Source organism: Antedon mediterranea, chromosome 1 (assembly GCF_964355755.1).
Source record: "Antedon mediterranea chromosome 1, ecAntMedi1.1, whole genome shotgun sequence".
Lineage (NCBI taxonomy): Eukaryota > Metazoa > Echinodermata > Crinoidea > Comatulida > Antedonidae > Antedon > Antedon mediterranea.
Window position 1 is genome coordinate 8,893,492 of NC_092670.1, and position 24,537 is coordinate 8,918,028.

At 33.1% G+C, this 24,537-nt stretch overlaps 1 pseudogene; it reads right to left on the reverse strand.

The window, feature by feature from the left end:
* Positions 1–3,250: 3,250 nt before the first annotated feature.
* The window catches only part of LOC140055417 (ATP-binding cassette sub-family C member 4-like), a 49,285-nt pseudogene continuing 27,998 nt past the window's right edge, over positions 3,251–24,537 (reverse strand).

The following is a 24,537-nucleotide window of genomic DNA, read 5'->3' on the forward strand; positions in this document are numbered from 1 at the left end:
AGAGATATCTCTATTAATAGAGATATCTCTATTAATAGAGATATCTCTATTAATAGAGATATCTCTATTTGAAACTAAGATATCTCTATTAAAAACTAAGATGTCTCTATTAAGATATCTCTATTAATACAGATATCTTAGTTTTGTTTCCTGTTGCAAAGTATGAAGGGAAGGGTATAGTTGTGAACGTGGTGGGAAGTGTACCCATTTAGAATGGAAGATTGGGATTAGGGGCATCCCAAGGTGTTTATAGTTGTTGGTTTCTAGGTTAGACAGGTATAAGCTACACTGCTACAACTAGTATTATTAGTATATTATGAAATGGAAAAATATTATAATAAAATTGTTGCAGAGAGAGCCGATTGTACTGTATTAATTTTGTGGAGTTTCGAGCTGTAATAATAAACTTTTCATGCATTTGAAACATGCATAATTAAAAGGCAGATCCCGGGGCCGGGCATATCCAAAGGAGGTGGGTTCTTATATCGAGCCTTTCAAAGGTTGAAACAACTAGTAAACAGAAGTGAAAAGGGACACGCATCGACATCACAAACGGACAAATTATTTACTTGTGTATACCACGCATTCTGAGTTTTGTGTTCTCTCAAACTAGTCTTGTTTCCCCTTTCCAATTTAGTAGTATAATAAAAATGTACAAAATAAAGACGGCCCAAAAGGACGATAATCGGTTTCATTGCAATGAGTATCGACATGTTCACGTTTAAATTTATTTGTCGTATTACAAACTTTGAGATAACAATTATCATCATCTACATCTTCTACTCCTCCCCACTGACTGACTGATTAACACATGTCTTATAAACAATTTTCTATGACCGAAATAAAATTTCTAGAACAGAGGCACTTCAAATTTGTTTTACCATAAAATAAGATCGGTTATCCGCCAAGCTATTTCACGAAAACGTATTCAAAATTATACATAGAAACTGCTGTCATCCATAATTAAATAGTGATCAAACTGTACCATGGTTTTTTTCTCTCTTTTTTCGGTTAGAATGCATGGAAACGTGTTTATGTGCTCATTATAATATGTGCTCATTATAAGCCTCATCATTTTTTTTCTCAAACATCCTGTTTCTGCCTCTGTTCCCTTTTGTTTCATTATAGCCTCTTATATTACAACTGGGACGATGATAAGATATTGTTACAATATGGCAATATGACCATACCTCAGTCACAGATGGAAAATCGTATTACCCATAAAACACTGAAGCGGAAACAAAACTAAGATATCTCTATTAATAGAGATATCTTTATTAATAGAGATATCTTAGTTTAAATAGAGATATTAGTTTTAAATAGAGATATCTCTATTAACAGAAATATCTCTATTTAAAACTAAAATATCTCTATTAAAAACTAAGCTATCTCTATTTAAAACTAAGATATCTTAGTTTTAAATAGAGATATCTCTATTAATAGAGATATCTTAGTTTTAAACTAAGATATCTTTACATTGAATAAATTCATCTGGTTCCAAATAATATTTTTTTTTTTGTGGATTTTTACTTTTATGTTGAACCAAAACGAACGAAAAGGAATAAAATTACCTTCGTGACGTTTCGCCGACAATCTGTCAGCTGCTTCAGACTAATGCCTGGGTTGGAATGGTCTGGTTTTTTGTAAGTGACGCTGAACAGCGCCACCAGCCGTCTGGTTGGTATTGACGATAGAGCTTTCTTCATTCCAAGTAATAAATTAAAGAATGGAGTGGTCCACCCAAAAGATAGAATAAAAACGGAAGACATGTGCGGGGTTATATACGAAGTGAACTGTCTAAACTGTGAGAAAGTATATATAGGAGAGACCGGAAGGGCACTGAATACAAGAATTGGGGAACATAAAAAAGACGTATCAACACACAACCAAGTAGTTAGAACACGTGCAAATAGAAATTCTTCGTCCCAGGTTTTACATAAGTCAGCCATAACTGACCACGCTATAGGGAATGACCATATTCCAAATTGGAATGCGAGAGTTATTGAAAAAGAAGCACAGACAGACAAAAGAAAGATAAAAGAATCTATCTGCATAAGAAAAAGACCACATAATATCAACAGAGACATTGGTGGGTATGACCTCCCACATACATATGATAGTTTGCTGAAAAAAGTTGAAGCAGGAGGCGGGCCAGCGGAGACGCTCTATCGTCAATACCAACCAGACGGCTGGTGGCGCTGTTCAGCGTCACTTACAAAAAACCAGACCATTCCAACCCAGGCATTAGTCTGAACATGGAGGTATTTTTATACCTCCATGGTCTGAAGCAGCTGACAGATTGTCGGCGAAACGTCACGAAGGTAATTTTATTCCTTTTCGTTCGTTTTGGTTCAACATAAAAGTAAAAATCCACAAAAATAAGATATCTTTATTTCCGAATAAATTACAGCTTGGCGCGCCATACCTAAGTTTTGAATTTTTAAAGTTAAATAACTCATTTGTTTATGATTGCAACTAAGATTGCAATTCAAAGACGTACGCGCAATGCAAGCAATTTGACCAATCACAAGCGACCAATCTGATGTTGCGTCACTTGAGAGTCAAAATACTATGAATGTGAACATTGTGGGAAGAAATTCAATGACAGTGGGCATTTAAAAACACATTTGAGAATACACACAGGAGAGACACCATATGAATGTGAACATTGTGGGAAGAAATTCAATGACAGTGGGCATTTAAAAACACATTTGAGAATACACACAGGAGAGACACCATATGAATGTGAACATTGTGGGAAGAAATTTAGAAAAGTGGGGATTTGAAAATGCATTTGAGAATACACACAGGAGAGACAACATATGAATTTGAACATTGTGGGAAGAAATTCAAAAGAGTGGGTATTTGAAAATGCATTTGATAATACTCACAGGATAGACACCATATGAATGTGAATATTGTGGGAAGAAATTTAAACAAAATGGGAATTTGAAAATGCATTTGAGAATACACATAGGAGAGACACCATATGAATGTGAATATTGTGGGAAGAAATTTAAACAAAATAGGGATTTGAAAACACATTTAAGAATACATACAGGAGAGACACCATATGAATGTTAACATTGTGGGAAGAAATTTAGAAAAGTGGGGATTTGAAATTGCATTTGAGAATACACACAGGAGAGACAACATATGAATGTGAACATTGTGGGAAGAAATTTAAAAGAGTGGGTATTTGAAAAAATATTTGAGAATACACACAGGAGACACCACATGATTTTGTACCAAATTTTTTAATAGATGTTAAAAAAATACCAAGTTACTGTACAATAATATATACAACAAGCATAGAAGGAATTACTGATAGCAGCCATGTCATTTCTTTAACAGTTAATAAATAATTTGCATATTTATTATTATAATATTTGTTTACATAATTCTGGAATTATGACAACCTGGTCAATTACTTAAAAAGTGCAGACTATTACCCCCTGGACAACTACCACCCAGAAAACTGGACAACTACCACCCAGAAAACTGGACAACTACACCCGGGGCAACTTATCCCCTGGCGATGGCTATCCAAATAGAGTAGTTTTGTCTTCAGTGCTTACTTAAATAGTTTAGTAGTCTATTTTTAAAATGTTCAGGTGATATATTTTTAATCATTAGAAATGGGTATTTTTTGTAATGTAACATGTAATCATTAAAACTAAAATCAAGTAACTCTTCTTTGCACCAGTTTTTACAAATAAAAGCAAAATAATATTGTTAACATAATACGTATATATGTCATACATGCCAACATCTGAATTAAAACATAACGGGTGGTGATGTGTGTTTTTAGATCCTCTATTTATTTTTTAAACCAGGAGAAGGAGTGCAGTGTGTGACAAGCCGTATCGCGTGGTGGCTATGTGAGGGGAATCGAATCGGGGGAAAATTATGACCGCAAATGGTTGTACAATGGCTGAAATATCATAAATACACTTGCGTATCAGCTTTTTTATATTGAATGCAGAAAACAACACAACACATACAGTACATAACAATTCAGTTATCTTTATAATCCGAGAGAAAATGTGGGAATTCGAGAGCACGATGTTAGGCCGGGAGATGAGTCTAAAATACGGAGTCTCCCAGTGTTGGTACATGTATGAAGGTAGGTCATTTGATATCAGTACAGTAATATCATAAGTTTGTTTCTATTGTAAGATTCACAACTCCTTCCGGAATGAGCTTACTAAGAGGTGATGTTGGAATGTCTTTCTCACTAAATCCGTATGGATCACTTGAATTATTATGATAATACTTTTCTCTTGCAATTTCTAATAATTTTGCCGCTTCTGTTCGTCCACTTTCATAAACCATCTTCGAAAGAAACCCGTCCTCTTTTTGTAGGAGAACGTACGGTTCATCAAATTCAGCGATTTTCCCTTCATCAAGAATCTGAAAAAGTCGGTACAATATTATTTCTTTAAAAACCAAAATAAACTTTTTGGATGCAGAACTGAATTTTGCATGCTGGCAACTGACAAGAACTATATCATATATTTCCGATAGCCTAAAGCTCTGTCTATACTATCAAAGCTAGTTTGACAAAAAAAGTGTGGCCAAATATGGTAGTGATATGCTTAAATATGGTACTAATAATGACATCAACATGTCCATATTTGGGCACATCACATTTTGTTGTCACATAAAGTTTGATAGTGTAGACAGAGCTTATTATGAAACTAATAGAATCCAAAGTTAAACAAATTTAATATCGTTTTCAAGATGGCCATAACAGTGGATCTAGCTGGTGGTAGCACTATTATTTATCAACTTTGTTTTGCAAGGGTTGCTCTAACAGCTGTACTACAGCAGTACAGCTCTTAAAAACAATACAAAATATACAATAGACGACATTCATAACATAACGATACAAGAGGATTCATAAAGTTAAAATGCAGATTAAAAAATAAATTAGAAAAATGTTAAAATTCCTTAAATTTCATTAAAATATAAAACTTTAAAGTTCATATAAAATGACGTTGGTACCAAATATTGGTTATTTTATTGCTTATCTTTGAGATATAAATTTAACTTAACTTAGTATTAATATTATGATGTTAGCACTCCGACATTTAAGAAATCCTGGATCAGCCCTGGGCCATTGCAGGGAATACTTTTATTAAAAAATGAAAATTACATAATAATAATAATTACCAGAATCCGATCTGAATCCATAATTGTGTTTAGTCTGTGTGCAATTGTTAGCACAGTACAGTGTTTAAACTTTTCACGAATGGTAGCTTGAATAAGTGTGTCAGTTCTGAGAAATAAAAAAAAACAATAAGTCACAATAATAGATTTACTTAAAACATGTTTTAATTATTATTTCACTTCATTGACTGACTGGATCTTCTGGCTTGGCATTTATCAATATTTGCTTATATTTTTGCTTAAGCTGAAATGTTTAAGCCTATAACTTAAGCTTATAAGCTTATTTATCAAACCGTCTTAGCAGAAAAATTGTCTTAAAATTTAAATGGTAAATTTTACTTGGCGCATGTACAAAACACTAATATTAGAGGGCAGCAAAAAATCTTTGCTTACACATGCACAATAGCTTTTTTGTTTTAGCGATGGCGACTGTATAACATTTCACCTCAGCACGGCCGCTCCACCTCAATGCTTTCACTACTGGTTACTATGCTTTTTTAACTTAAAATAGTCGGAAATATATACGAAAATCATTGGCTCTAAACTCAAATCAAAATAAATGAGCTTAAATTTATGCAATATAAACTACTAAATATTTTTTTTAATTACTTGATATCCACATTGGCAGTGGCTTCATCAACAACCAGAATACGAGTGTGTCTGAGCACCGCACGAGCAAGACACAATAGTTGCCGTTGACCTACACTGAAATTAGTGCCACCTTCTGTTACTTGTGATTCTAGTTTCTCGGGAAATTCCGACACTGTTACCTTAAGTTGAACCTGAGTAAAGAATTACTATACTGTCTACACTATCAAACTTTATGTGACAAAAAAATGTGATGTGCACATATATGGACATGATGATGTAATATCAATACCATATTTGGAAATATTAATACCATATTTGGGAATATCACATTTTTTTTTATAGTGTAGATAGAGCTTAAAGAGAAAGATGATTGCAAAAGCAAATATCATATTCAAATAATCTACTGTAAATTTTACACACAAAATAAAAACATGAAAACATTTTCATCCTGGTTTAGATTTAGTAATGAGATAGAGTTCATGTATTGTAAACCATGAGTAATCGGCATGTAACACACAACAACTGACGAAGTCTAGCTGACAGCTTGTCGAAACTGTCTTGAGAATAATAATAATAATAATAATAATAATAACAAATATAATAATATATTGTACAGTCAACCCTATTAGGTGGAGACTTTGGTGGGTCCCAAAATTGTCCAGCAGCCAATTTTCTTGAAACCACTGTTAAAAAAACCACTTCCAAATTAAACTAAAATTAAAACATCAAACCTCTTCCAAAGCTTTCCATAAATCACTTTCCGTATGGTCTCCAAAGAGATCGAGGTTCCTGCGAAGCGATCCGCTGAACAATACTGGATCCTACAAATTTAATGATGCAAGAAATAAGTATGCCATTGCCATACTCAATGCCGTATGAAGATAATTTGTGTTGATAGACATAATGTATATTGGCGTAAGGTGGTTTCGCGAATGAACATAAAATCAAAACGGTACTGGGTATGATCAACTAGCGTTCTTGTCACCAACTAGGCATCCATTCATAGGAGTAATGTTGTAGCAGCCCATCTGTACGGCGACTATAGAATGTGACCGAGACATGACTTACCACAACTTTTAGTTGATAGAAGATTTTGTTATGAAGAGTTGTACTGTACTATTCTAGTGAAATAGTCTCCGACGAAAAGGAAATGAACCAAATAGCCCTTGATTACTGGCAAACATTAGGTAAAACTAATTTGGCCGAAATTGATGAACGAACTAAACAAATTAATACCGACAATGATGAATTTCTCTCAGATGTTGAATTGAATTTAGATATTGTTGAAACCGCAATTTTAAGGTCAAAGAACAATAAATCTCCTGGAATTGACACGATCACTAATGAAATTTTAAAAAATGGTGGTCAATGTTTGAATATGTCAATCCTTTCTTTATTTAATAGAATAATTGCTTTAGAAAAAGTTCCAAATGACTGGAATAAAAGTATTATTGTACCCGTTCATAAAAAGGGGGACCGCAGGGATCTTAATAACTACAGGGGGATTTCCCTTACTCCATGTATCTCGAAAATATTTAACCGAATCATTTCAAACAATATTTCTGACTTTCTGGAAGATAAAAATGTGTTGTCAGAAGTACAGGGAGGGTTTAGACCTTCGCGACGATGTGAGGATCACATATTTACCCTCAAAAGCATAGCTTCCTGTCGTCTGCTTGAAGGGAAAAAAACCTTCATGGCTTTCTTAGATTTTAAAAAAGCATTCGATACGGTTTGGAGGGAAGGAATGCTAATGGCAGCATGGAATATTGGGATTAGAGGTAGGCTATGGAAATTAATCGATAGTTTATATCACGATGTGCAAGGTAAAGTAAGATTTGGTAAAATACACACTAAATTCTTTAATATTGATGGAGGAGTTAAACAGGGATGTGTTTTATCACCGACTTTGTTTTGTATTCTTATGCACGAGTTTACCAAATTACTCAAAAAACATGATCTAGGTGTTCGTATTATAATGTATGCATGGGTAGCCTTTTTTGGGCAGACGACGTTGTACTTATGGCAAACAATGAAAATGATCTGAGTGAGATGCTCAATCTAGCATCTAAATTTGCAAAGTCATGGAAATTAAATTTTAATCATGAAAAGTCGAAGGTCCTTATTGTTGGACAGCGCATAAACAATAAGATGTGGAAATTGGGCGATCAATATATTTCTGAGGTTGAAACCTATAAATATCTTGGTACTTACATATCAAGAAATATTTCAGATCATTTTCACATCGACCAAATCATCAATAAAGGCAATAGAGTCATTGCTTATATTAAGTCAATTATAGACCGATTTGATAATTTTAGTAGAATTTTCTATGGTGACATTCTATGGAAAACAATTGCTCTTCCTACAATAAATTATGCTTGTTCAGTGTGGGTTAGCCAAAGCAGGAAAGATATTGATAAAATTGAGTCACTTCAATTACAAATGGCGCGGTACATCTTAAAAGCTAGTAGAAATACACCTAAAGAGGCCTTGTATGGGGATTTAGGGTGGGTTCCAATTAAAGTTATTCAAGATATATCTAGAGCCAAATTTATTAATTATGTAATGAACATGGATAAACACCGTTGGCCTAACTTTATGCTTAATACGTGTCTAAGTTCAACAAATGTAGAACCACGCTATAAACTGATTCCCAGTTTTGCTAAGACGTGTGCGTCTATTAATATGGACATTGACTCAATTTTCGAAACTTCCTACCTTGGCAATGACCCTGATAGTCATTGGGTTAAGAGATTTAAAGAGTTGATGCATGACACAAACATTGCATTTTGGAAAAGTGAAATGCTAAGAAAATCGTCACTTCAGACATACTCTCTTATTAAGTCTAATCCGTGCCTTGAAAAATATTTATTGGATTGTACAGACTTTCTAGGATCTAGCCTCAAATTCAAACTACGTTCTAACACCCTTCCTTTAGGTCACAGGAGTTGTAAGTGGCTTCCTGAATATGATGGTATCTGTAAAATGTGTAAGAATGGTTTAGAAGACATTCAACATTTTCTATTCACATGTAACCAACTCAATGGCATAAGGATTGAAGAATATACCAAATTAGAATATATGTTAATCGATATCAATCATTTAGATGTATGGGAAAATTTTATCTCTGGTGACCTGAACACCAAATTAAATCTTGTATTAGGTGGAACTGATAACTACTATCATTATATGTATGACGTCGATTCCATATCAAATATCTTTGATTGTTACTGTAAGCACTATGTTAAAAGAGCTTGGGCACACAGATGTATTGTTCTAGGCGAGTAATGTTCATATCAATCAAACTAAATGATTGATATCTATCTCACTAAATGATTGATATCTATCTCATTATAGTGTTAGGTCTACATTGTTGTTGCCCAATTCATTTTATATTGTACAGTTCCTACCTATTCTATATGTTTATTTCTTGTTATTTTGTATTTTTAGGTGTCAGTTCAATGGTATTGTAGTTACTGTAGTTGAATTGTTTTGACATGTTGACCTACGTCGACTTTTTATTGTAATTGTTATTTTCTATATCATGTTTTTTTTTTGTATATTTCTCTTGGATGCACCTTCCATTTGGTCGAGTGCCACTGTTGTAAAAGTGTAATCTCCAAATAAATTATTATTATTATTATGGACCAGATTCCGAAATAAAAGATTTAATGAATGAATGAAAGGTTGCATTATCAATATTTACAGTTCATAAAGTCATATTTCACCTACTTGAGGGATAATTGAAATGTTTTTTCGTAGGTCATGCAAACCAAGGTCACTGGTTAGAACACCGTCTATCATAATATTGCCAGTGGGTTCAGCCAAGCGTAATAAAGCAGTCATTAAAGAGCTTTTACCAGCACCAGTTCGCCCTGCAACACCCACCTGAAAAACAATTATTGAATTCAAAGTGGCTATTAATGGAGAGAAAATGCCAATCCACACTTAATGCCAATTTACACAGACGAGGGGTCACGGTAAGCAGAAAACTGCATAGCATGTCCCACGCATAGCTTGTAAATGATCATAAGGAATAACATAGATTTTATATTTTTATTACCGTCACCACTCATCTGTGTAAATTAGCCTTTAAAAGTACTTCAATTTAACATTTTTTACACTCGCAGCTACTGTAAGGACTTTGTCGCTACGAAACTTTTGCATCTACTAATATTTTCTAGTGTTAGGTTAAATTCACGGCAACGCTATTCAGTGGTTGAAACCTGAACCTAAAGGTCTGTCTACACTGTCAAACTAGTTTGACAACAAAAATGTGATGTGTCCAAATATGGTAGTGATATGCACAAATATAGTGGTGATATGACATCATCATGTCCATATATGGGCACATCACATCTTTTTTCACATACAATTTGATAGTGTAGACAGAGCTTAACACCAAATAAGTAGGTGTGAAAATGCATTTTTTAAATAATGAATGAGGTTACCTTCTCTTTAGCTCGTATGCAACAATAAAGTCTTTTTAATACTGGTGGTCCACCGTCATAGTATGACAATGAAGCTCTTTCAAACTTTATGATACCATACTGTACTTAGGCCAGTCTGGCGACGGTTTCAAGTCTGTCTCAAACGGCGCTTCAGGCTCAATGTCGGTGTATTCAATGACACGCTCAGTTGACGTCATCTAAAGATATTTGTAATACAGTATGGATTTTTTTTCTTAAAGTTTTTTACAAATTATAATATGCTCACTCTGGTGAATGAGGGCAATTCTTATAAAGATTAAAATATAAGTCAATTAATGTTATGTCAGCACACATAAAACAAATAAGTAAGCCACAGTTTCAAATGAGCGCCTCAATCGAATAAGTAATCCAGTCTGAGAGTCAAATGTGTATTAAGTTGTCTACCATAATCTATTTAGAGTTACTTACGAAGTTTTCCAACTTAGCTGATTGTCGGACACCCCACTGGAAAGCTCCCATCAAGCTCAACGCATAACTCAATGATAAACCGACAGCGCCGGAATTGAGATTCTCATTCTCAGAAACTTAAAATAAATACAAATTATGGTTTTAGCAAGACCAGCTCAGAGCAAAATGTATGCAGTGAGCTTGTTTATATTGTGTTCGATACTCAAGTATTATCAATGTTTTTGCAAGGGTTTATAGATAGAAATGTTTTACCTAGAGTTACATTTAAAGACCATATTATACTGTACTTTAAAAGCAATTTGTTCTTTGTTTTGTTTAGGCCGCCGATGTCGTGAACCACAATTTCAATTAGTTTTTACATTCATCTGAATGATGGATGAAACTAAGCCAGGACTGTTTGGTTGGTCCTATTATTGATCAAGAGCTTACCTTAACCAGAGGAAAGACATAAGCCAATACGTCTGAGTCAGATACTAGATGCAGGGGCTGCCATAAGAGTTAGCAGTGCTGATTTAAAATGCCTAACGGGACCCCAGCTCCATAGCACCCGATACTCTAATATGGTCTCCCATCCAGGCTCTAACCAGGCCCAACGTTACTTAACTTCGGTGATCTGACGAGAACCTGTGTTCTAACGTGTTTAGCCGAAAGTAATTTAATATAACAAAATCTAATTACCACTCGATACAATCAGAGATCCAAAAGTAACCACTGCAACAAACATGACAGCTAACCAATCCAACCAGACACCAAAATACCTTGACGTGGTTAAAAACAAGTACCATGCCTGCGAGTGACGGTCCTGGTAAAACTCAAACTGATCCGTGAAAGACTGCTGTACCTGGAACGCTCTCACTGTACTTAAGCCTTGTAGCGTTGCTGATAAGTGTGAGAAAACTGGACTACATGCTATAAATAAATTGGATCTTTCAATAGTTTTTTAATTGTGCGACAAAATGATCAATTTTAAAACCAGTTAATATTAACTAAAACAGAAAACAAACACATAAACAAAATCTAAAATGTTTAAAACATAAAAATGTAAGAATTTGGGAAACTCTATTTTTTCATAATGTGACCAGCCAATGGGTTGGTGACTATACTCAAACATCAATATGCACAGTATGTTGATAATGATGAGAAGATAGTTCTGAAAAAAATATCTAAAGCTCTGTCTATCAAACTAGTGTGTTGTGATAGTGATATGACGTCCTCGTGTCCATATATGGGCACATCACTTTTTTTATAGTGTAGACGGAGCTTTAAGAAAACTTACTTAATCCCTCCATTCGTTTGACATCACGAGATGTATGCAAATAATACAGCCTCACAAAAACGAAAACAACACCAAGTGGTACAACAAAGATGAGAACAATTGGATTGAAGATGGCTACAGTAACTATGGCCCCAAAAACCATCAATGAAATCTGGTGACAAATGTAAACATAAATTTTAACATACATTTTTTTTTTGATGATGTTATAAATAATGTTAAGTTTTGATAAACGAAAAACCTTTAGGCAGCCCAAAAATGTCTGTTATACAGTTGAATAATATTACATTAGAAACTTGTCTGTTCAGAGGAGACCTTTAAGGGGATCCATTTTGGTCCTGAATGTGTCCCCTTAATAGAAGTTCTTCTAATGTATACTGAATTCACAAATAATACCTGGACAACATGTGCTAATGTTAATGGAAGAAGATCGTCCATGAAACCAATATCTTTAGCAAATCTATTGAGAATTCGACCTAAAAACACACATTTAACAAATGATTATTTATATAAGATAATATAGGCCTATAGTCGACTTTCCAAAATCCTTTCACTCTAAAAAACGGAATATCTCCAAAATTAAACATATATTCAAATCTTACCAATAGGGTTTGTGTCGAAGAATCTCATTGGCGCTCTGACTATGGCTTGGAACATTTCATTATGCAAATTCTCAGAAGCATTTACCGCCAGGTTAAAGGTCATAAATGATCTGACAAAGCTCATAACAAACAAACCGGCAGTTAAACCGCAAAATATATAAATATACCATTTTGAATCAAACTCTTCAACAAACGGCTCTGCAGTCTAAAATTAACAACAAAAATGTTTATAAATTAATGGTACACTTTGTTTATTTCATATACAGTACATAATTTCCTTAGGAGAAGCAATAGATACAACCATATTAGAATGGTAAAGGTACTTAGTAGCTTAACTGAAAACTGAGGATTTTCTGATTAGGCCCTCTTAAGGTCTGCACTATCAAACTAGTTTAACAAAAAAAGTGTGATGTGCCCAAATATGGTAGTGATATGCTTAAACATGGTAGTGATATGACATCATCATGTGTCCATATATATTTTTTTGTCACATAAAGTTTGATAGTGTAGACAGAGCTTAATGACCCATGGTAATTATTAAATTGTTAATAATAGTCTACAAATTAATGGTTAGCTAATTACTACACTTACAGCATTTGTTAAATTCATTGATTCATATTCAGAAAAGGCCAGTTCTTCTTGGTACACCCAGTAAGACAGCCACCAATCTGAAGCATTGAAAAACGACTAAAACCAAAAGAAAATGTTAATATAATTTTTTCATTTTTTTTTTTCATTTTATTTATCTTGTCAAGACAGAAACATAACAAAACATAACAAAAACCTGTGACGGTGACAGGATGAAACAGAAGCAGACTGAATTGCTGTATACATTTTCTCTGCCGTCACAGGTTGTTGTCTTTTTAACATTAAAAAAGACAATTAATTTAATAAGTACTTACTTGTACTTTTGCCTAAAATATTTGTCTACTTTTATTTTATAAATTGTTGTATTGTTTGTGAAATTTATAACTCATAAAATTCAATTCAAAGCTTTTGAGAAAAAAACTAGAGCCAAGTACATAGGATTTCATGAGCAAAAAACAGAGCCAACAGTACATAGGATTTCATGAGCAAAAAACAGAGCCAAGTACATAGGATGTCATGAGCAAAAACAGAGCCAAGTACATAAGATGTCATGAGCAAAAAACAGAGCCAAGTACATAGGATTTCATGAGCAAAAAACAGAGCCAAGTACATAGGATTTCAAGAGCAAAAAACAGAGCCAAGTACATAGGATTTCATGAGCAAAAAACAGAGCCAAGTACATAGGATTTCATGAGCAAAAAACAGAGCCAAGTACATAGGATTTCATGAGCAAAAAACAGAGCCAAGTACATAGGATTTCATGAGCAAAAAACAGAGACAAGTACATAGGATTTCATGAGCAAAAAACAGAGCCAAGTACATAGGATTTCATGAGCAAAAAACAGAGACAAGTACATAGGATTTCATGAGCAAAAAACAGAGCCAAGTACATAGGATTTCATGAGCAAAAAACAGAGCCAAGTACATAGGATTTCATGAGCAAATACTAGAGTCAAGTACAAAGGATTTCATGAGCAAAACAAAGAGGCAAGTACCTGAACTGTAATATTTGCAAGTGTAAAGAACATTAAGAAGCAAATACCGCCACCAGCAGCAAAGTAGCGTCTGTAAACCATGCTGGACACGGTACCAACAGCCTTAGTCTCCTCCTCTTCACCCTCCTCTGCAAACTGAACACAAAAAATAGGCTTTATTTTCTGCACTTAGTCTAAAGCTCTGTCTACACTATCAAACTAGTTTGACAAACAAAGTTTGATGTGCCCAAATATGGTGGTGATATGACATCATCATGTCCATATATGGGCACATCACATTTTTTGTCGCATAAAGTTTGACAGTATAGACAAGGCTATAGCCTAATGTTTTCGAGTAATTGTTAATTACCACACCACCAAACAATGGAATTCGGTTTCTTTTCTCTCTTTAAACTATGTTAAAACAGAAATTTAATGTTTTTAAACATTAAATTTCTGTTTTAACATAGTTTAAAAGCAACTTTTTTCAACTAGTAAGTAGCAAGTACCATACTGTAGCCAGGAATTTTGCAGTAGGAGGGTTTGTTTAAAATAATAGGGCAAAATCCGTCAAAAGCTAGGCTAGTGAGGCTTTATTTTATGCTCCTGGTCTGTAGTTGAAAAAGGTAATTTCAGTCAAGAGGGTGGGGGTGGGGGTTCATTTGAACCATCAAATCCCACTGGCTACCGGCTTGACATTGTAATGTTTAAAATGAACCTGAAATGGATATTTTAATGGAACTGCAAATGATGCTTACTGTTGAATCTACAGATTCAGTTATAGATGTCTGTGAAGTGTACTGCAGCTTTTCTGACCCACATGTTGACCCCTGATAGCTAACTGAATCCTCGTTCTCGTCTTTACGCTCCTTAAGTAACGAAGAAAAATCAATTCCAGAAGATTGAAGTTCCTTATATGTTCCATATCCTGCAATCTCACCCTAAAATTATCAAAAAAGTGTAAAATTAAGTGCTGAACTCTAATATCCTATCTTTTGCATTATAATTGTTCATAAAACTGCCTATGTATAAACAGAACAGTACAAAAAGATACAAATATTATTAAGTGGACAAATGTATTAGTATAAGGTTGAACTTACGTCAGTCATAACAAGAATCTTATCAACACTTTTCAAATATTGAAGTTGGTGTGTAACCAAGATACATGGTTTGTCTTTTAAACCATCTCTGATGCATCTGAAAGATTAATAGAAATATTAATAAACACAACCAATCAAGTTGGAAGTTGTTTAAATTTACAAGAAGTGATCGCTTGGCTGGGTAGAATAGTTCACCCCCTCAAAATGACCCCTAGGAAATAAGATGGAGTATTTTATTTGTGATGACCTATGACCTAGGTCATCACCTGTCCGAAAAAAATCAAAGAATCAAACACAATCTTGTATAATACAATGAATCAATGACATAATAAATAACTCACATATCAAACAGGTGTTTTCCAACTTCAGTGTCCACTGCACTTAGGGGGTCATCCAGAAGATATACATCCATATCATTGTAAATCGCTCTTGCTAGACCAATCCTTGCCCTTTGACCTCCGCTAAGGTTTACTCCACGTTCACCAACTATTGTCTCCTCCTTCTTTGGTAAAACTTTAATGTCCTGTTATTAAAAAGACCGAAAAGTTAATATTGCAAATATACGTTTGCATACTGTACTTATTTGACATGATGTAAACCATTTGTCTATTAGTTGATAAGACTGGATCAGTACACAAACAAACATACTTACTTTTTTTAAGGCACATATTTCAATCACATGGTTAAACTGCTCTTTATCGTATGGCTTTCCAAATAGAATGTTCTCTTTTACAGTGCCTGAGAAGACCCACGGTAGTTGTGATGCATAAGCTAGCCTGCCAGTAACCTCTACGGTGCCAGTCAAATGAGGAAGCTCTTTCATAATCCCCATCAACAAGGAAGACTAGAATATAAGTAAATAATAATAAAGTCAGTCAAAATTAAGTCAGCCAATATTAATTCAACCAATATTAAGTCAGCCAAAATTAAGTCAGTTAAAATTAAGTTAGTCAAAATTAAGTCAGTCAAATTTTAGGTCTGTCAGATTTAAGTCAGCCATACCTTGCCACAGCCAACAGGCCCTACTATTGCCAATACCTCTCCAGGTTTTACTGATAGACTGATATTCTTTAGGACCATTGTCATAGAGGTTTCACCATTAACCTGTTGAATAAAAACAAAAACATAATAATTTCCTCATTTTGTCAAATGTTTATTGGTATTTACTCACTTTAATTCTATATAACAAAATACTGCTATGTAAGCATACAGATGTCAAATAGGTTATGAAAAATGAAATATACAGTATGTATTAAATAGTTAGTGTAAGTATATTTTATGTTAAAATATTTTTTTAAATATGCCAAATTATAACCTACTTGGTCCCAGGAAGCCGAGAGATTTTCAACTTTCACCTGTATATCTTCTGACTTAGGTTGAAGGTTACAATGTTGTTTTTCAATGGCAGCTTGATCAGGGTGTCACGAAAGCTCAGACCAGGGTGTGTCGAAAGCGAAGACCTCGAAAGCGAAGATCGAAGACCGAAGACCTCGAAAGCGAAGACCCTACGAAATGGTAGTGTGCACAAAATCCGACCAAAATCATACAAAATCGTGATAACACCTTGAATTTACAAATCCTGAAAAAATATTTCAATTTTAATCGTTATATTATAAAAAATCATGACTTTATCTATGAACAAGCTCACGTGTTTTCGCCAATGGAGTTAATATGTGATATAGTTTTACGAACAAACACATCGCGCTATTTGGAAGGCGACGGACGCACAAGAAGGACCTCGCACATGAAATGTCACTTGTTCCGATAACAATTTAAAATCATAGCCAATTGTTTATAAGTATAGAAATAAACTACAGTAAGTAAATTGTAAGAAGTAAAGGATGGCGGTAGGCCCGGTATTTAGGTTTATTTTAGAGCCTATAGGCCTATAAAAAGTGTCCGTATCATAGATTTTACACTTGCTTTTAAATGTTAGGTACAGAGATCTTTTTTGCATTTAAATATTGCTATGTGTTTTTTATCTATAATATTTGCCTATTGTTTATTATCTAAATGTATGAATAAATACAATAAGATATTCATTTTCCTGTATTGTATTTAAACTTTTACATTTTCCCATTGTAACTATTGCTATTTTACTTAATCGCCAGTTTCAAAATGTTTTCTAATGTATTCATAATAGACAAATAATAGGGCCTATATCAGTATCAGAATATTTAGTGTGGTTGGAGAAGCGACAGATGATGTAAAGAAAAATGTAAATTTTTTTTGGTTAATGAAATATTTATTTTCCTTTTTTGGAAAATAAATATTTCATTAACCAACGTATGAACCACTAAACAAAAAAAATTCTGCCGCAACGTATCGTTGGCGCGCGCAACAGAAAATCTATCTATCTATCTATTTTGCATCCCCTCTTACGATCGAGAATCATGATGAACGTAATAAAGCAGAAATGGTGTTGAACACATCGGTTCCCACTTGTGATGACACGCAACGTTATTTTCTTACGGCGCACTTTGCGTCGATCTGAAAACCAATTTCAGCTCTTAAAATATTTCCCGGGCCAATGACAGTTCGTCCCAATAGCTTACCGTGAACTAACGGAACTTTATTTTATATCTTTGTATTGTCAAAGTAAAAAATAATACTGTATTCAAATTATGATTTGACAAAAGGCTAATACTGTAGAACGAACGATAGACATCACACTCTGAACATTTTTCTTGATCGTTAACCCGTTATAATAGTATAATTCTGTTAGATTTGTTTGTATTAGTGTCAATTCTATATTTAAATGGTCAACAACCGGTAACCTGTTTCTTAATTAAAATTTTATGTTTTCTTTTGTTAATGGACACTCATGGCAGGGATGCAAACATTTAGAAGCGGGACGTCGACAATCTGTTGAAAATCGGGAGACTGTTGAATAGTCGTCTCAACCACAAGCCTGTGAGATAGAAGGTTGGGGGTTAGAGTGGTTAAGCCCGATAAACATTCACCATCACTTAATAAAGATTTATAGAGAGTATCTCTTTTTGTATTCACCACGGGCAATGCTTGAAAACAAAAGTCAGTTTTTTATTTGATGATGAGGAAAATTGTGGTTGGCGGGAGTGGAACTTCATTAAACTAATCTTTTGACAGTGTCGGTAAACGTAATTACCGATATGAATAAACACCCGTTTTAATATTGAAAAATAAATTAAACGTGAACACACTATCGTCACTAATCACATTGCAACCGTAACAAAATCGGCAACTTGTAATTTTGGAGGGAATATTTTTTATTTCAATCTTTGTTTTGAATGGCTTTTGTCTTTGTGAACGTTGACATAATGCCGGCATAATTATTCGGAATTATGGAAGCCGTGAAACAGATGATATGTCGCAGGAAACGACCGATTTATAACCAAAATTTGCAGAACGCTGATGCCTGTATCGTTCGTTCTTTTTACTTCTTGTCAAATCATAATTTGAATATATTCTGCCAAATTTGGCCCGGGAAATATTTTAAGAGCTGGAATTAGTTTCCAGATCGACGCAAAGTGCGCCTTAAGAACAAACTTGCGTGTCATCATAAGTGGGAACCGACGTGTTCAACACCGACTGCTTTACGTTCATCATGATTCTCGATCGTAAGAGGGGATGCAAAAATAGATAGAAGAGTATTAATTTCTTATGTTGCGCGCGCGTCAATACGATACGTTGCGGTAGGATGTTGTCGTTTAGTAGTTCATACGTTGGTTAATGAAATATTTATTTTACATTTTTCTTCTTTACATAGTACTGTCGCTTCGCCAACCACACTAACCGATACTGATAATATTATTTTTCCATTATGAATACATAAGAAAAACATTTTTAAACTGGCGAATAATTAAATCAGTAATACTGTAGTATTGGCTACAATGGGGAAAATGTACAAGTTTAAAATACTATACAGAATAACTAAAGGAAAATAAATATCTTATTGTATTTATTCATACATTTAGACAATAGGCAAATATTATAGATAATAAACATACATCAACATAATAATATTTAAATGCAAAAAAAAGGATCTCTAAGTTGTATTCACGCGTACGTATAACATTTTTAAAAACAAGTGTAAAATCTATGATACGGACACTTTTTATAGGCCTATATAGGCTCTAAAATTAGGCTAAATAAGCATATGGCCATCCTTTACTTCTTACAATTTACTTACTTTAATTTATTTACTTTACTGTAGTTTATTTCTATACTTTTCTATACAGTTGGCTATGGCTTTAAATTGTAGGCGACGTGTGCTACAATACAAAGTTATCGGAAAAAGTGACATTTAATATTGCATTCAATTCGAGGTCCTTCTTGTGTGTCCGTCGCCTTGCAAATAGCGCGATGTGTTTGTTCGTAAAACTATATCACATATTAACTCCATTGGCGAAAACACGTGAGCTTGTTCATAGATAAAGTCATTTTTTTTGATAACATAACGATTAAAATCGAAATATTTTTTTAGAATCTGTAAATTCAAGGTGTTATCATCGATTTTGGTCGGATTTTGTGCACACTACCATTTCGTAGGGTCTTCGCTTTCGAGGTCTTCGGTCTTCGATCTTCGCTTTCGAGGTCTTCGCTTTCGACACACCCGCTCAGACCACGAAAGCTCAGACCCCCTAAGACCTAAGATCACGAAAGCTAAGACCCAACACCTAAGATTACAAATATTTATCTTTCGTTCGCACCTGCCTTGTATTTTAACTCCTAACATTTATTCTGAATACCACACCTTAGAATTGGCACTTTCATGAAAAAGAATCACATAAAAAGTAACAAATACATTTTTAAATTGATGATTTTACAGACGTTTTTCTCGCACACAAAATGACTAGCCTACAGTACAGTAGGCCTACCCCATGGGCCATGTTCAATGTTTTTGTTTCTATGGAACGTCAAAAGAGCAAAAATTATATAGAGGGCTGAAAACTCTGTGGAGTCCATCTACAGTGTGGATCAGGTATATAAACTATACCAAACTGGCGAGTAAATCATGTTTTACTTTTTAAACCTCGCAACGTCTGGTTGAAAAGGCTACTCGGACCAATAATTTCTATTAGCCTAGGAGTTATTGCGATTTGGACGTTTCTGATTGGCTGTAGCCATGGACTATATTGATTAACACTGTTCTGATTGGTTGTAGCTTTGAATACATCTTCTCGGAACTCGTCCTTAATACAATAGCAATTTAGCACAGTGTTTTACTATAATTAAATAGCAATTTAGGTAAATGTCTTTTGAAATGAAATTAAATAAATTATAACCAATTTGGTTAGAGTAAAACACAATGATAAAGAATAGGAAACATTTAATAATATGATAAATTACATTTACATAGCAATTTAGCACTGTGTTTTACTATAACCAATTTGGTTAGAGTAAAACACAATGATAAAGAATAAGAAACATTTAATAACATGATAAATGACATTTAGCAATTTAGCACTGTGTTTTACTATAACCAATTTGGTTAGAGTAAAGCACAATGATAAAGAATAGGAAACATTTAATAACATGATAAATGACATTCACATAGCAATTTAGCACTGTGTTTTACTATAACCAATCAGATTAGAGTAAAACACAATGATAAAGAATAGGAAACATTTAATAATATGATATATAACATTTACATAGCAATTTAGCACTGTGTTTTACTATAACCAATTTGATTAGAGTAAAACACAATGATAAAGAATAGGAAACATTTAATAACATGATAAATTACATTTACATAGCAATTTATCACTGTGTTTTACTATAACCAATTTGGTTAGAGTAAAACACAATGATAAAGAATAAGAAACATTTAATAACATGATAAATGACATTTACATAGCAATTTAGCACTGTGTTTTACTATAACCAATTTGGTTAGAGTAAAGCACAATGATAAAGAATAGGAAACATTTAATAACATGATAAATGACATTCACATAGCAATTTAGCACTGTGTTTTACTATAACCAATCAGATTAGAGTAAAACACAATGATAAAGAATAGGAAACATTTAATAATATGATATATAACATTTACATAGCAATTTAGCACTGTGTTTTACTATAACCAATTTGATTAGAGTAAAACTCAACGATAAAGAATAGGAAACATTTAATAACATGATAAATTACATTTACATAGCAATTTATCACTGTGTTTTACTATAACCAATTTGGTTAGAGTAAAACACAATGATAAAGAATAGGAAACATTTAATAATATGATAAATTACATTTACATAGCAATTTATCACTGTGTTTTACTATAACCAATTTGGTTAGAGTAAAACACAATGATAAAGAATAGGAATTTAATAATATGATAATAACATTTACATAGCAATTTAGCACTGTGTTTTACTATAACCAATTTGGTTATGGTAAAGCACAATGATAAAGAATAGGAAACATTTAAAAATATGATAAATGACATTCACATAGCAATTTAGCACTGTGTTTTACTATACCAATTTGATTAGAGTAAAACACAATGATAAAGAATATGAAACATTTAATAATATGATAAATTGCTAGCACTGTGTTTTACTATACCAATTTAGTTTTGGATAAAGAATATGAATTTAAAGAATGGATATAATATGATATGATACAATATGATTTTCTCCCAATTAGTAAGACATTTTGGAATACTGCGTGCGTAGTGCACCTAACAAGATCATGTTCGCTATTTAAAACTCACATTTTAAAACCGTAAACGCATAAATTTGCGGACATACTCGTAAAACACACTTCCAGAGATTTAATAATTTTAACAGTACTACAAAATCCATAATATAAAGTAGTATAGATTTGTACAAAAAGAGCAGAACAATTAAATTAACTGTCATTACATCTACTGAACTGTCTCATTACATCTACTGAAAAATTCATCGCGATGAATTTATTTATAATACACCAATCAGATCAAACGCAATTAGTATGAAATGCCAGTTTAGGCGATGATAAAATCGCGTCGATGATGCAATGAAAATTGCGTCGATGTGATGAAAATTGCGTCGATGAATATAGTATTGATGTAATGATGTGATGAACATTGCGTCGATGAAAATTGCGTCGATGTAATGAAAATTGCGTTAATGTGATGAAAATTGCGTCGATGAAAAGTGCATCGATGAAAACTGCATCGATGAAAAAAAAAATAATTTTCATCGATGCAGTTTTCATCGATGAAAATTGCGATCTCCCTGCCGGTATGATTTGAATATGATGTCATGGATGCTGGACATCTGGATTTTATGTACTGAACTGGTGGATTAACGGAAGCAATTAGCTAGAAGATATAATGTGTCCGAAAGGACAATAATGGATCCATTGCTAAAATGTGTTGACAATAAATCACTAAAATGTTAATCAGTGCATATATTTCAACATTGTTTTAGTGCGCGATCACTGTGCGCTTGTCTATAACGCGCGCTAGCGCAAGCGGTAAACATGTTTATCATATCAAAATATTCAGAAACCGTCAATTTTTAGCAACATAATAACATTATTAACATCATTATTAACATCATCATTTACTTTACTAGTAGTCATTTTCATCATTGATTGAATTAAAACCATTTGGAATTTTCATAATCAATTAAATTCATCACATCAATTTTCATCGATGCAGTTTTCATCGACGCAATTTTCATCGATGCATTTTTCATCGACGCAATTTTCATCGACGCAATTTTCATCGATGCAATTTTCATCGACGCAATGTAAATTGCGTCGACGCAATCTACATTGCATCGACGCAATCTACATTGCGTCGATGCAATTTTCATCGACGCAATTTCATCATCGACGCAATTTTTATCATCGCCAAAAACTTGTGTAAAACGGCGTTCCATAAGTGACGAATCGCATATTCGCCGTTTATTATTGTTGAGGCGCGTAAACAGTGTGCGCAATGCACGTTTTCTTCCCATATGACGAGACGAATCGATATTCGACTCTTCGTGTGACGAATAATCGCCAAATTATAATTAATATAATTAATTAATGAAATAAGATACGCAGTTGATGTTTGCATCAATTGTTCTTTAGAATAAATACTTTCGAAATACAAAACAAAAAATGTGTGGTGAGTGACGATATGTTCAATCATGGACCTATAAATTACTAATTTATAGGTCCATGATTCAATATCTGTAGCTTCAATTCAAACATAATGTAACAGAAAATTCGAAGCGTAAAAAACGTTCGTTTACACAACACTTTTTTTTATACTTTATTATTGATTATTATATTATACAGGAATACTATTTATTTCCTCATTTCTACCCAAGAATAAACAATTTTTGGATACAAAACTTTATGTGAATTACATTACCAAAATATTAAAATGAGGATAAAAAAACATCGCGTAAAATACTCGTACTCAAAAGCTTCTGAAATTTGTAGATATATGTCATGAAAAAGAAATTTGACATTCCCAATAATTTTTTTTGGCAAAAATGTAATATATGAAACATACAGTTTACATAGTTTATCATTGTTTTTTATTAGAACCAATATGGTTACACAGTTAAACATAGTGATAAAGAATAGATACTTGTTAGGTTACTACCCTACCCTCTAGTTTGAAGCGACATTATAAATTCATCGAGAAAAAAAACGTATCGTATTCAGAAACGTTTGACATTTTGTATAGATATGTTCAATAAGACAAAACAAATTATAAATTTCAAGACAAATCGATGATTTCCATTATTTGCATTTCAAAAAATTCACACTTATGAAAGACCATACATTTTCAACATTTCCTTTTTTCTGTGTACCGAGTTTAGAAACTTTTTGAATACCAGACGTATTTTTTTTTTATGCTTTTTCATTTGAATTGTAGTATAAAATGTCATTGAAACGAGATAAAAATCATACAAGACATGTTATAATAGGTTGCTCTATATACATAACAAAATTAGTTCTTTTTTTTGGTAAGAATCGCCAATGAAGTAGAAAGTTATTTCAGATGTAGTGTGCATTTATACGTCATTAATAGTAGGCCTAAAATATAATATTAAATATTATAAAGAATATCAAACATTTTATGTTATGAAAAATAAAATTGACATATAAGTTTATCATTGTGTTTTACTATAACCATTTTGGTTAAAAGTTAAACACAGTGAGTGATAAAGAATAGAACTGTTTTAGTTTATTTAACCCTAACCCTAGTTTGAAGCGATCACATATTTAATATTCATCGCTAAAAATACGTATCGTCTTGAAAAACGTTTGATATTTGGTAGATATGTTCAATATAGGTTCTTACATCTATAATGCAAAAGAAATATCCTAATAGTTTTATTTTGATTTCTGAGAATC